The following is a 14,482-nucleotide window of genomic DNA, read 5'->3' as shown; positions in this document are numbered from 1 at the left end:
CTTTTACGCCATGGCATATTCTTCATTACGCCATGGCTTATTCTTCATATGTCGCAGCTTAAACAATAATTCGCCACAGTGTTAAGAATTAGCCGCGACGAGAGGAATACGCCAGACGTAATATGGACACTCGCCGTGGCTAGAACGGAATACGCCATGACAAGAACGGAATACGCCACGACCTAATATGGACTCGTCGCCCGTGCTATATAGCCACCAATAATTCTACCCGTTTGCGATGTAAAAGGTTGACTTTTTTTTTTTTTTTGCCTGCCGCGGTGCAAGTTATTTATCCTAGTAGTACAAATCTCGAAATTATTTCAGTCCATTATCAGGTATTTGACCAATCTGGGAACTAAATCGTTACCAAGAAATTTCTTCACCAATGTGTTTCTAAAGGTGTCTTATAACATGTACTAAAAGTTTGAAATTCAACTCCCGTGGGAAACCTCATAAAAAACAGCTCAAAGTCGGGGTACCGATAACCGATTTTCGAAAATTCGAAAGTGCATACATTTGACTTTTTTGACTTTTGAGGGGTCAAACTAAGGGTTTTTCATGATTCTGAGTTGATTGCTAGCATTTATTTTTCACCAAGACCACTCCTTAGTGGAAAAACTGCCACACCCACTTTAACATTTACATAAAAAGTTGCATTTATTTATTTTGTCTGTGTCAATCATCTAATGTGATCCTGGGCTCTACACACCCTCCACCAACCTAGTCCCCATATATGGGGGACATGGGGAGAGCAACGGACTTGAACTCATGCTTCCTTCATGCCTGAGTGTCCAAGTTGCTCCTTTGCACCTGACAGGGGGGAGTTTCCCTGGTTGGACGTAGCGCGTGGAAGGAACACGTTATTCCAACCAGTTCCTTTCCCAGTTGCATTTATTTCGATTAGAATAATACTGATCCATCATGTCAAATGCTTCAGGAGTCAATGTCTGAGTCTTCTTCAACACCATCATGACTTGCATGTAATGCCTTTACAAACTCCACATGCTGAGATGCACTTGACATCATTCTTCTTGCAGCTGCATCGCCGGTTGCTGCAATCTTCATTACAATTGCAGCTTGTGAACTTTAGTAGCTCCTCAGGAGCCATGGGGTCTAGTGTTGGAACTGGTTCATAACCATGAACACCTAATGTCCATCCATAGTCACTGGGGTCCATAGACATGCTCTGTATAGGATCTAGTCCCGGGTATGTAGGTAGGCACGGAGAGAATGCTGTGCAGCTGCACCCTCTGTTGGAGGTAGATTATCTGGTTTAATCAGCCCAGCCGCTGCCTTATGTGAGAAGATGTTGTATCGAATTGCACCCAGAGTAGTACCTGGTCCATGGTAAATGTACCAGTACCAGAATGTCCTACTTCAGCTGCTCTCTCAGCATTGACTGAGTCAACTCCTGTGCTGGTGAATCCTGCAGAGAAAGATACAAGCATCTCCTTGTCTCGATCGTGGTCGAATGGGTTGTTCTCCTCGAACCATTGGAGGGCAAGTTCAACTGCTTCAGCATCTCACTTCATCTGTGTTTTGGAAAGTCTCTGTGGAATGTTTCTTTACATCTTCCTCCATGCGCTGGGTGACATTGGAGAAATAACTGAGGGTGAGCACCCAGCACTTGTGGCCAGAATCACTGTTTCTCATCCTCCCTCTGCTCAGTCCACCTTCTGATTTGGCTGCCTTCATTAATGTCTGCTCGATACAGATGTGACACCAGGTGCCAGACCAATCATGGCTGGAATAACGGACAACGTGGTTTCCATGGGACTCAGGAGGTGAAACTTTCGAAGGTCTCTTTGTAAGCAGGCAAAGTTTCAAGTTCCTTCATAAGTTGACAGTACAGCCGTACTGTCACACATTGATGATGGCCCGCAGCTACAAAGATGTCCAGCATCATGGTAACAATGCAGAACAGGTGCCCATTGTGGTCTGCAAGCCGCTCAGTTTGGATGAACATCTTGATCACATCCACCATGTGGTGGTACTGCACCCAGAGTGTAGGTGTTCTTCCTCCTTCAGTGAGTCTTCAAACAGTGCCACTACTCGATCTGTTTCTCTGGCTCCCATCTTCCCATCAGCTACCTTCTCCATGAAGGTCCTCATTTCAACAAGCTCCTCCTCAGTGAAGGCATGTTTTATGGTGTGCTGATAGATGGCTGCATCAATGAGGAGATGAGCACGAATTGCCTTGTCAAAACACCCTTCATCCAGGATGTGGCTGGCTGTCGTACTCCCTGGATAAATCAGCTGGATCAGCTCTAGTATTCCAGAATCCTCCATAATGTTACCTATGGATGCAAGGTAGGACTTCAGCAGGTGAACTCCACCCAACCTCGGAATGATGGGTAGATTGGCCTGCTTTATGATGTCCACAGCCTTCAGCCAGATCGGAAGATCGAACGTCACTATAGTGGCCCTGTCTGCAGAGAGCCGCGTGCACTCTTTGAGAGTGGTGAAGATGGTGTTGTGGTAATTAGGGTCACCTTTGATGACTGGGAGGAAATCAATCTGTGTGCTCTACTTGACATTATCTGCATGGATACTCTTCATCCAGCCATTCCATTTGTAGTGTGGGAAGTCGGGATCCTGGGCTTTGATCATCCACCTTGCTGCCCAGCAGGTGCAACAAAACGAGCAATCAACTACTCACTACTGCGCACTCAACACACATCAGTATTCTTAAATCTATATTTGTTATCCCACAATTTTGTAACCCATTTTTCACCCCTGGGTCAATCATCTAATTTGATCCTGGGCTCTACACACCCTCCGCCAACCTAGTCCCCATATATGGGGGACAAGGGGAGAGCAACGGACTTGAACTCATGCTTCCTTCATGCCTGAGTGTCCAAGTTGCTCCTTTACACCTGACAGGGTGGAGTTTCCCTGGTTGGATGTAGCGCGTGGAAGGAACACGTTATTCCAACCAGTTCCTTTCCCCTCCATCAGGCGCCCCAGCTGGCCAGGGGGAGGCAGTTTAGTGACCAGGATTACTGCATGTTTTTTGTGAGGGTACCTACCCTAGGGGACACGGGGAGAACATGCAAACTCCACACAGAAAGGCCCTTTCGCCAACCCCGCCTTCGGGTATGGGCACTGATGACGTGGAGGAGGAAACACGCCGCCAGCGCCCACAGCGTCCAGAGCGGGAATCGAACCCAGGACCTTCTAGCTTTGAGGCGACAGCACTACCAACTGTGCCACCGTGCCCCCTACACACATCAGTATTGAAATCAACACACTAGAAGAAAAGCAGAAAAATAATCAAACAAAATATGTTGAGAATACTTTAAAGCAGTATATTGTCCACCCGTGATCAACAGAGAAAAATGATGCAAATGGCTTCAGGCATGTCTGGTATGTCATGTTAATTTAGTGAGCCCTTTTGCACTTCCTGTATAATTTCTCCCCTTCAAAGTAAAATCTCCCCTGCAGTGATTTGTAACTTTTATTTGTAACTTTTATTTTGAAAGGTTCACTGGCAGACAGGAAGGGCTGTAGCTTGTTAAAGGTCACTTGACAGGCATTTAGAGAACAATAGGAAATGTTTGGTGAGGCCGGGAAGGCATACAGTTTTTGACCGCACTTTCGCACTTGCTTACTATACTTATTATTTCATGTTTTGTTTGTAGATATTTGGAGTTAATAAATATCCTTCAGTTGAGCCACAATTCTTCTCTGCACCTTTTTTCTGTTCGAGTCATAACACTCCAGGGCCCTCACCATGTGGGTTTGGATATGGAATGCCTCTACAAGTATACTAGCTAATAATCCATGCTATATTGTTTATGAGCAGCAAAATCAGTTCATGGGAATCTCCCGTGATGCTGCTGTTTACCAAACTCCCGCTATCATGTTGTATTTTGGTACAATCCACTGTGGCGGCTCGACCTATCAGATCTCTCTAGATTATACCATTACTGCCATACCAGGGGTGAAGGAAGTGAAGAGTGAATACACCGGTACCCATCATCAATGCTTCCCATCATACCTGTGGAATATTTGGGTGCGCAAAAATGAAGGATAAACGTGGAGTCTGGAGAGGCAGATGTCTTAACTGTACAGACTGCGACGAGTATGAGCCTGAGACAGATGCCAACCCGTATGGGTATTGTGCCCACCGGGTGCACATATTCGTGCCAATGAACCCACCGTAACGGCCTCTACTTCATCCAACCCCGGCAGGAGTGATACATTTGACAAGGTATAGCGTATTGTGTATATAGCTGGAGTTTAAGAGTGGCTCACTTTAATAGCAACTTTAGCAAGCTAATTTAATTTGCAAACTATATTATGTGATGGGCCTGCTCTTATAGTAAAAGTGCTCTGAGATTTCGATAACATTATGAAAGGCACTATAGTATGTACAGTAGGCTATATGAAGTCATATTTGATATTACAGTAAATACAGATGGGAGAATAACATGGCTGGGATATAATTAATACGGTTGTTTTATGTATTTGTATCCACAGCTGTCAGAAGAAAGGAAGTTGAAGTTGGGTTGGTTGCCATATACCAAAGGCAGCAAAGACAAAATTCTCAAACACAATTCTTCCAAACCTTTACGGAGCCTTTTACCCCACGTGCCCTGACGACAAAAGATTCCACTCACACTTCCTAGAAGAAAGGAATAGAGAATACAAAAGCAAAGAGGTAATTGAACAATGCCAGAAGATGCTCTCATTTGTGGAAGGTGACAATCCAGCCAGTGGCAGAAGATTTCTGCAGGAAGGGTTCATTATCAAAAGTGGCCATGACAAATTCACCTGTCAACAGAACATAGAGAAATTGGAAAACATTAAACAGATAATACTGAAGGAGAGAAGCAGCATTTCAGGTCATGACAGCACCCTGTTCAAAGCTGATGGAAGACAATTGCGCTCTGGCTGTTCCACAAAGCACGAGTTCAACAGAGGACAACTGGAAACGATAGATGCAATGGTCAACTCTGCTCAAGCCACCCATCACAGATTGGATTGGATCGGCTGAAGCACTTTTTCCCTGAAGATGAACCCAAAAAGCATCAGAAAGCCTTGATTAAATGGCGCTTTATTTCAGTTATAAATGCAAAATGCCGTTCGTCGTGTGCTGTGCTGCTTTGGATTATATATATATTTTTTGAAGGAGAGGTAATGTGGCAGGCGCTGTTTAATTGCTTATTTGTTACTGTCGGATGTTTCACCTTTTTCTTTAAATCCCCCCCGTCGGGTTTCGAAGCGTCGATCTCCAAATACGTGATCGAAGGTCAGCCCTACTTCAGACCACTTCTAAGCAACTTATCATGTTGCACAATACCTTATTTTAACAGGGTCAAACACTGACATCTGACACAGTTCTGCTTTTTCTTAGGACGTCAAAATGGCCCGAAGATTACTGCTGAGAGTTGTCATCAATTGAAATGATATTAGGAAGATAAGTCTTGATGAGAGACCAGATTCCATTGAAGAATTGAAAGTACAACTGAAGGATATACTGTCGCTGCCATATGACTTTCTCATTCAGTTTGAAGATCCAGACTTCAATGACAAATTCTGCAATTTGACTGACATGACAGAATTGCCCGATAGAGCTTTGCTGAAAATCATCCCTTTGGCTGTTATGACTATCGATTACACAATCCTGCCATATACATCATCAGTGCCCCCAGCTGTCAGGGATGTCGTCACGCCTACCTAGTTGTGACGTCATTCCCTCCTTTTATAAGGCATCTTGCCAGCACCAATCTCCGTCCGATTATTAATTGTCAACCTTGTCTGTATGGGAAGCACCCTATGATCCGACGGACCATTGCTCCGAAGGAGCATTGGTCCGAGGTGCGCTGGGGGTCGGGAGAGGGTGGGTGGTTAGGTTTAGGTGTCTGCCCCGGGGGAGGTTAGGGTGAGGGTTTGAGGTAGGTTGTCGATCGGACCAATGGACCGTCGGCATATTGACGCGGACCCTTCTGTATGAGATTCTAATTCTAAACCTGCAATTTAAGCATTCTTAACTTGCTCCCAAAACCGATGAACATCCGCCAAGACCACTGCGGATAATATAATATAAGACCTTCTCCATCCTTACAGAATAATCAGACCAAGATAATAATCGGATCCAAGATCTGTAAGGACGGAGAAGGTCTTGGTCGCAAGAGCAGAAAGTGCTGACCAGATCGAATAATAATAATAATTTTACCGCAGTGGTCTTGGCGGATGTTCTTCGGTTTTGGGAGCAAGTTAAGAATGCTTAAATTGCAGGTTTAGAATTAGAATCTCATACAAACAAGGTTGACAATTCATAATCGGACGGAGATTGGTGCTGGCAAGATGCCTTTATAAAAGGAGGGAATGATGTCACAACTAGGTAGGCGTGACGACATCCCTGACACCAGCAACACCCACCGCAATGGCCACAGCAACACCGACAGCAACACCTACCGCAATGGCCACCGCACCAGACTCGGACTGCAGCACAGATGACACAGAGATCCTGTCCAATCCAGAGAGAAGAGAACAATGGCCGGAGTCCTTCGACATGCACATACCTAAGTTTGCAGTGGATGTTAACTTCAAACTACTCCAAGGAAATCGTGACTATGAGAGAGATGGAACACCTCTGGCCATAACAAGAGATATGAAGATCAACATATTACACCATCTTTCAGAGAAAATATTAAGTTTCAAAGCTTATCCCGCGGGACAAGAGCTCACCAGTGTGGCAAAAGCACTGATTGCCAACCACCCCTGCCTTGCTGAGCGTCGTTATGATGTACCATGGCAAGGCTGGGGAACCTATCTTAAAACTAAGATGGGAAACTACCGCTCAAAGCTTAGAAAAAGTAAAATGTCGGATGAAGTACTAGCAAATGGGGGTAAAAGAAGCTGATCCAATCCAGCGTTGCCGCCATCAAGCAAAGACATCAAGCGGCCAAAAAGGGGTGAAGCTAATTATCTCCCTTCTATACCTGACAAAGACTATTTCTATACCTGACAAAGACTATCCAAACAGCCTTGAAATTGCCAGAAAGGTTCTCACAGAATAAATTAAGAAGAACCGTCCAAATGCCACGCTCATCTCCAAACTAATGAACCAAACATTCCCATCTTAAAAGTCCTCTATTACCTAACCCTAACCCCTTTTTGTCACCCCACAGACACCAAAAAAGCAAACCTCAGAGCCTCCTTGACTCTGTGAGAAAGGCCTGGACATACCACCCACGTAGGTAGCCGGCCGTCGGTCCGTTTATGTGTGTTCCTCCCCGGCGGTGGGACTTGAGCCACGCTACAGGTTGGGGTTTCTTAGGAAAGTCATGTGTAGAGCCGTGCCTCCGCCGGCCCTTAAAACTGATTCCTTTCCGGTCCTAGGGCGGGCTAGCTCTTCGTTTAAACCCTAACCCCTAACCTTAGTCAGCCAATAGCCCAGTCGCCATTTGAGGGGGAGCCTTATGGGGACATTGCAAACCTTAACGGGGACAATGTAAGGGGGATGTCAGCTCCGTTTGGGAGTTCCTGCGCAGGGCGGACAGCCGTGGCCATCCACTCCGTCTGTGTCGATGAGTCTGTCTTTGAGGACAGTCTCAGCTTTGACTTCGACACAGACAGAGTGGTGGTCGAGCTCACCGAGCTAAAAGCAATAAAAGCTCAGATGCACTACGTGTTTGTTCCGGATAGGGTCCTCACTGGCCACCCCTTTCACTGGCCGTTCCTTAAAAAACATAAAAATTATCTGTTCATAATTAGAACTAATATGTGTACATTAGAATAAGAAACCGGATAACAAAGCCTAATAAGAATTATTATGTCTTTATAATGTTCTTTCTATAATGCCTAATGATAATATTATTTCTGCCTCAAGACCAAACGGTCATCAACTTTGGCGATAAGACCTATGGGGTGTGGGGATCAGATGGCTACACATACCTTCCTTTTGCCTCCCGGGCCTCACCGATCCCGGTGGGGAATCCGGTGGGTGCTTCCCTACCCCAATTCCCAGAGGTCCCTCCTGAGGTGGAGTGCCTCTTCCTAAAGTGGCCTTCCGTGTGCTCAGGGCAGCTGGGGAAGACGAACGTCGCCACCCACAAAGTACACACCACGGATGAGATACCCGTGCGGTGCAGAGCCTACCGAGTCTCACCGTTCAAACGCCAGATCATTGAGGACGAAATACAGAAGATGCTGGGCAAGGGAATCGTGGAGCCCTCAGACTCGGCCTGGGCCGCACCCGTGGTGTTGGTCAAAAGCCAGATGGGAGTAATCGGTTCTGTGTGAACTATAAAGGGCTCAACGCCAAGACCCAGCAAGATGCCTACCCCATGCCCCTGATTCATGACATCCTGGAGTCAATGCATGGAGCATGCCATTTTAGCTCTTTGGATCTAAAGACTGGATATTGGCAGGTTGCTATGGACAAGGAGAGCAAGCACAAGACGGCAGTCATAACACCCATTGGACTGTACCAGTTCAGAACCATGCCCTTTGGGCTCAAGAATGCCGGAGCAACTTTCCAGCGATTGATGGAGAGGGTGCTTGGGGAGCTCAAGACACGGTGCTTCTTCGTATATATCGATGATATTATAGTGTTCTCCCCAAGTCCTGAGCAGCATCTGAGAGACCTCGATGCCGTGTTCGCCAAACTGCACATTGCGAACCTCACTTTGAATCTGGGGAAGTGTCACTTCTACCGTGACCAACTAAATTGTCTCTGCCCGAGGGGTCGAGACGGACCCAGAAAAAACCATTGCCGTGATGAAGTATCCAGCGCCCCATGACTTGAAGTCACTGCAGAGATTTCTAGGAATGGCGGGGTGGTACTTCAAATTCATTCCTCAATTTGCGGACCTGGCGGTGCCGTTGAACCACTTAAAGAAGGGGGTGAGATGGAATTGGACGGAGGAATGTCAGACGAACTTTGATAAGCTGAAGCAGGCGCTAGTCGAGGCACCAGTGTTGGTCCAGCCCGACCTGGCACTTCCGTTCCAGGTGCATACCGACGCCAGTGGTGTCGGCTTGGGAGCTGTGCTAACCCAGCAGGTGGACGGCCTAGATAAGGTGATCGCCTTTGCCTCTCGGGGACTCAGAGGAGCGGAGCTCAACTACTCTGCCTCCGAGAGAGAATGTCTCGCTGTGGTGTGGGCGGTGGAGAAATGGAAGCACTTCCTAGAAGGGGTGGACTTCGATGTATACACCGACCATTCCGCACTCACATGGGCATTCAGCAACCCGAAGGCTTCCTCTAGGCTCACACGCTGGACTATACGCCTCCAGGAGTTCCAGTTCAACATCCACTACCGGAAGGGTCACTTGAACATCGTCCCCGACGCCCTGTCTCGGGCAGTGACTCCTACCGAGCAGCCCGCAGTCTGTGCAGTAGTGGCAGTGGTGGGCAACTCGGAACAGAGTCAAACTGTCAAACTATGAGTTTGTGTCGTCTGCTGTCTGTTCCACATCTCATACGTTTCAGTAAATCCAAAGCTCCAACAAGCCGCCAAAAACAAAACACACACATTATCCTGGCCGTCTGTCGACAGCTGAATACCAAGGGAACGGAACCAAGAATAGGTTGAAAGACACCAAGTTTACTTTAACCCATTCTGACCTGAGATCAGATTCTAAAAATGTCTTCTACATCCTGACAGTTTTCTGAAAATGCTAAGTTTCTATGTAGCAGACCTACAAGCTCGTAGCGTGCCACTCGGTGGCACGCTACGAGCTTGTGGATCTGCTATTTTTAAATAGCTAAAGCATAACATAGTGCTAACACCAAAAGGGGTTGCCGCCCAAAATGGGTTAAAGCGGTACTGGGGATTTGGACTGGGCTTCTATAAATAGCTGCTGAGCCTACTGTATATATGAATAATTAAAGTAGCAGGAAACTGAATTATTTCCGATGGAAAAACAACTGCAGTGGCTGTCGGTCTGTCGCTACGCTCACCACCACCATCCAGCCTATAATGTCACTACAGCTCCTGTCACAGTGACACAGTGACAGTGGGCACTTTGTTTTTTTCTGTAAAGCTGCTTGTAAATATCAGTAGTTGCAGTAGCTTATACGTTTCTAAAGTGTAGTTACTTATTTGTGGCTTAACTTCCTAAAGTTTGTTTAGTGCATGGTTCTCAAACATTTTCACATTCGCAAAATGAATGTATTTGTCCCAGGGGGGCAGTCAGACATATATTTTGTGAAGCCACTAAGGATTTCCTGAAAGTTCATATAATGGCCTGTTGTGGCGCTGTCATTGGGCCCAAAAAACCCCCATAGCCCCATAGAAGTCCATGTATTTGGGCCCAACTTCACCTAGACTGTATTACCTTAATAAACATGGTCATGAATACTTTCTGCTTCCAGTCACTAGTTTAAAGTCTAATTTCTAATGTCATAATATTCTTTTTGGAAAATTATGGTCCCATTTATTAAAAGAATGACCATGAAGTCGCATATGTTCTGAGGGGCGTGGCTACCGTTACAGTCTATGATCGGGATTCTCCACCCACTCGAGTCAAAATAAAAACCAACTAAGAAGAAGGGGGGGAAGTCATTTTACGTTCATGTTAGACCCGGGGAATGCTTTGTCCATATTTTTTACAGTCTATGATTTGTCCACGGACCACAACCCATCTGAACATATGTTGTGCCAGGAGGGACCCTTTCTATACAAGATTTGTGTTTGTGTAAAATGTTTAAAAAACATGCCACATTTTTCACTTTTAGATATTTGTGACAATATCTGATGTATATAATGTTTAAAGTGCTCATGTGTTAGTTGCTTCTTCCGGGCTCGTTTTCATGGACCTAGTTTCTTATTTTTAAGTGGTGCAACCACTTCTACATCCAGCAATGTCCGTGTACCTGTTTGTGTACGTACGTCAATGAGCACCAGTGGTGTGCGCATGCGTGCGCGTGCACCACTGGTGTGCACACACACCCGCACCGTGTGCACCCGCACCCGGGTGTGTAGTGCCGTGCATGTGCGACTGCCACGGTCTGTGAGGCTGCACACGCAGCACAGAAACAGATGTTGTTGCTACATAAATAGCATCAATGCTAGCGAGCTAAAATATAGCCATCCTTGCTCTAGAAAGCACCAATGTTTCCATCTAGACCACCGGATTATCAGCAAAGACCTCCGAAAATCGCGCTAATTGACCAAACCATGGAGAGCTCCGTAGATTAGGAGTTTTTCAGTTTTTCAGCTCTGCCTGTATAATGGGAGGTGGACGGCAGCGCGCATGCGCGATCCATAATAAAGCTAATCTAACGGAGCAGAGAGAGAGAGAGAGAGAGGGGAGTTGCACCACTTGGTTCACACAGGTGTGATTTTTATATAAATATATTGTTAGCAGAGCTGCCATTGCAGCTACAAGAAGGATCTAGATAGCGAGGAAATAAAGAGACGAGTAGGCAGCAGCTTCCATCACATACACTCGCTCAGCATGTCAACAGCACTACTGAAGCGAGGTGTTTATTTTGCAGATGTATACACTCAGTAATAGACACTACCGGGTAGCACTCCGGGCACTTCACAATAAAATGTTTCATACACACACAATATAGATCATATTCCAACACCCCCACTTGATCGCATATTGGTAAACAATAAAATGCATTAAACTTAATAGTGTTAAACCTTGAATCTCAACTTATTTTACACAATCTTTTCACATAAAATAAATAATCCATTTCAATAAATATGTGCAAAATGTAAGCATCTCTTTTACATCTGTCGTCATGTTATGTCATCAAATTACTGGTTGCAATAATAAAACTTCAAATACATGTTATAGTACTTTTCAAATACTCATTAATAAATAGCAGATTAAATATATCACATAATCAGATCATCACCTATCACCCAAACACAAATTAACACTTATTTGTCCTTCTTTCCTTTTGTTTTACTGTGTTGTGACAATAATGCTTTCACCCTGTTTTTGTTTTCACCCCCCACTGCATTCTTGCCCTCTGGCAGTATAGTCAGGGTAAATTTATCATTTTCTCTCATCAATCCATAACAATAATCAAAGGTTACATTTCCCTGGTCATCAGATTTAGCTTGACACTCGTAATCCTTTAAACATTGAGGTGGTCTCCTTTCTCTTTTTGGATAAGTTGTACTCTGGCTACTTTTGTCAACCAGATCACTCATCTCTGTACTCTGGCTACTTTCACCTGCCTGAATGTCAACCAGATCACTCATCTCTGACTCTGCATCTTGTTTTTGTGTCTCTTTTGGGATTACCATGGTTTCCTTAACTTTAGGTAGATAGTTTACAGCCCCCCTTATACTGCAACCATCATCCTCCTCCAATTCTTGCTCGGTTTGTGTCTGACTCGCAATGACACTCTTTTGAATGAACTTTACCAATCTGTGTTTAGCTACAAGTACTTTCCCTGTGTCAGGATAAAACACCAAATAAGCTGGGCTGTATTTGTCGTAGCCTACAAAGATAGCCTTTTGACATTGTGAATGCATAGCATGGGGACCCAAATGTTCTCATTCTCGAAAGGTTTGGCTTCTTTCCTGTCAGCATATAATATAGGGGCTGTCCTAGTCCTACCCGTTTGTTGAAACACCTGTTTCGAATAACAGCAGCATCATTACTGCATACGTCCACAATTATTTTGGTAAACTGCTTTCAATCAGCATGCATTTGGCCATTTCAAACAGTCTTCTATTTATTTCAGCGGTCCCATTCTGAGCTGAGATCTCATGTCTGATGGCATTTTTGCTTAGCAATGCTTGAAATAGACCAGAAGCATACTCTGTACAATTATCTGATCGAATACACTTAATCTTCCCATAAGGTGAAACATCAGCAATGTATTTCTCCGTAGCTTTGACTGTGTCACTCTTAGATTTCAAGAAATAAACTAAAATTGCTCCTGAATAGTCATCAGTAAATGCTAGAGTATATTTGAATCCATCTGTAGCTGTTGGATCGATTGGTCCAAATAAATCAGTGTGTACAAGTTCTAGTGCAGCTTTAGCTCTTTGGTCTGGCTCTCTGTTTCGGCTCTGAGCAAATTTACCTTTTGTGCACACTTCACATGACAATTTAGAAATATCAACCTTGCCTTTAAAGAGTAGGTAACATTTTTGGCACTACTTATCCCAATTTAATTGTGTAATAATTGTGAACACAATGGTCAATACAACTATAGTGTAATTGTGTGTACTTTGGGAGCTGTCAGAAGAAGGAGGTTACAACTCCCGAAGCACCGCCCATTCACCTCGGAAAGTGACGAGTCAATATGGCGCGTCATCACGGGGGGATCTGGTCGGGCCCCCATAGGATTACATTGAAAAGTGGCTGTGGGAATTACCATATTAAACACTCTACGAAGGGAGTAAATACATAACTTTGTTAATGACCATGACCGGCGATATTTCGGCCATCACACGTTATGTTTTCTTAATAATTGATAAGACCGTTTTTGCAATATCCATAGTGAAACAGAGCTAGCATAGGTGGCTATATAGATCTCTGCAGCTGCAGTCGTGAGGGGCGTGTCTTCACTCCGCTCCAGGCTTAGAGCAAGACTCTGACTTGGCACCAAGCCGACGATTAGTTGCTATCTGCGGGTAGACAAGCTTGGAGACTCGGTGGATGGATTATGGAGGTCCCCCCTTCCCACAGGCCCACACACACACACAGCTCAGTCCTCTGGTCATTTTTCTGTCTGTGTCCAGCTGTACACATTACAATAACATTTCAATAAACTTGAATTGGCTGGCAGCTAGTGTGTCTATTCTTTCATTACAACTGTTGTTTTCCGATATGGGATAATTTGAAATCTGGTGTAAATACTGTGTTCTTTCAAATGTGTCTGTAAGGGATGAGCTGTGTTGAGGCAGCCGGACACAATGAATGATTTATTAATTCATTATTTATCATATTCGGTACAAAGGCATGGTTTGTGCCACGGTGGAGAATACGATAATATAACGCACATCCTCCGGTCTTGGTGCTGAGCCAAACAGATCATAATCGAAAACAAGGGCTCGCAGCCTCCCATTTTCTAATGCTCCAGGTGACTTTATTCACGAACACAGCAACGTTTCGACCCATATGGTCTTTCTCAATTAAGTATAAGTGAGATAACAGGAAATTAGTATTTTCATACAGATGCCACGGTGGACATGCACATTCACAATATAAAGCACCTGCACCACTTATTGGCATGTGAATCATAACTCACCCGACAAGATGTTTTTCACTGGAATACATATCCACAATAAATGTACCGGTATCGTTCCTGATACAATTTGTAGTGGGCCAATTTAATGTCAAATCGATCAAAGATATTTGTTATTATATTGGCTGCTCTCTCATTGCAATATGGCAAACATTTTCTGTCTCCATGAATTAGAAAATGAATGCCAACATTAACACACGTTTGAGCAGCTAATATCTATAAGCAGGTCGATGATTGATGTCCTAAACCATGTTAATTGGGTAAATATATGTATTGATATATTATTTATGTATAGTAGTCTAG

The sequence above is a fragment of the Protomyctophum bolini genome (assembly GCF_963924005.1).
Source record: "Protomyctophum bolini genome assembly, chromosome: 6".
Taxonomy (NCBI): Eukaryota; Metazoa; Chordata; class Actinopteri; order Myctophiformes; family Myctophidae; genus Protomyctophum; species Protomyctophum bolini.
Note: the sequence above shows the minus strand (reverse complement) of the source record.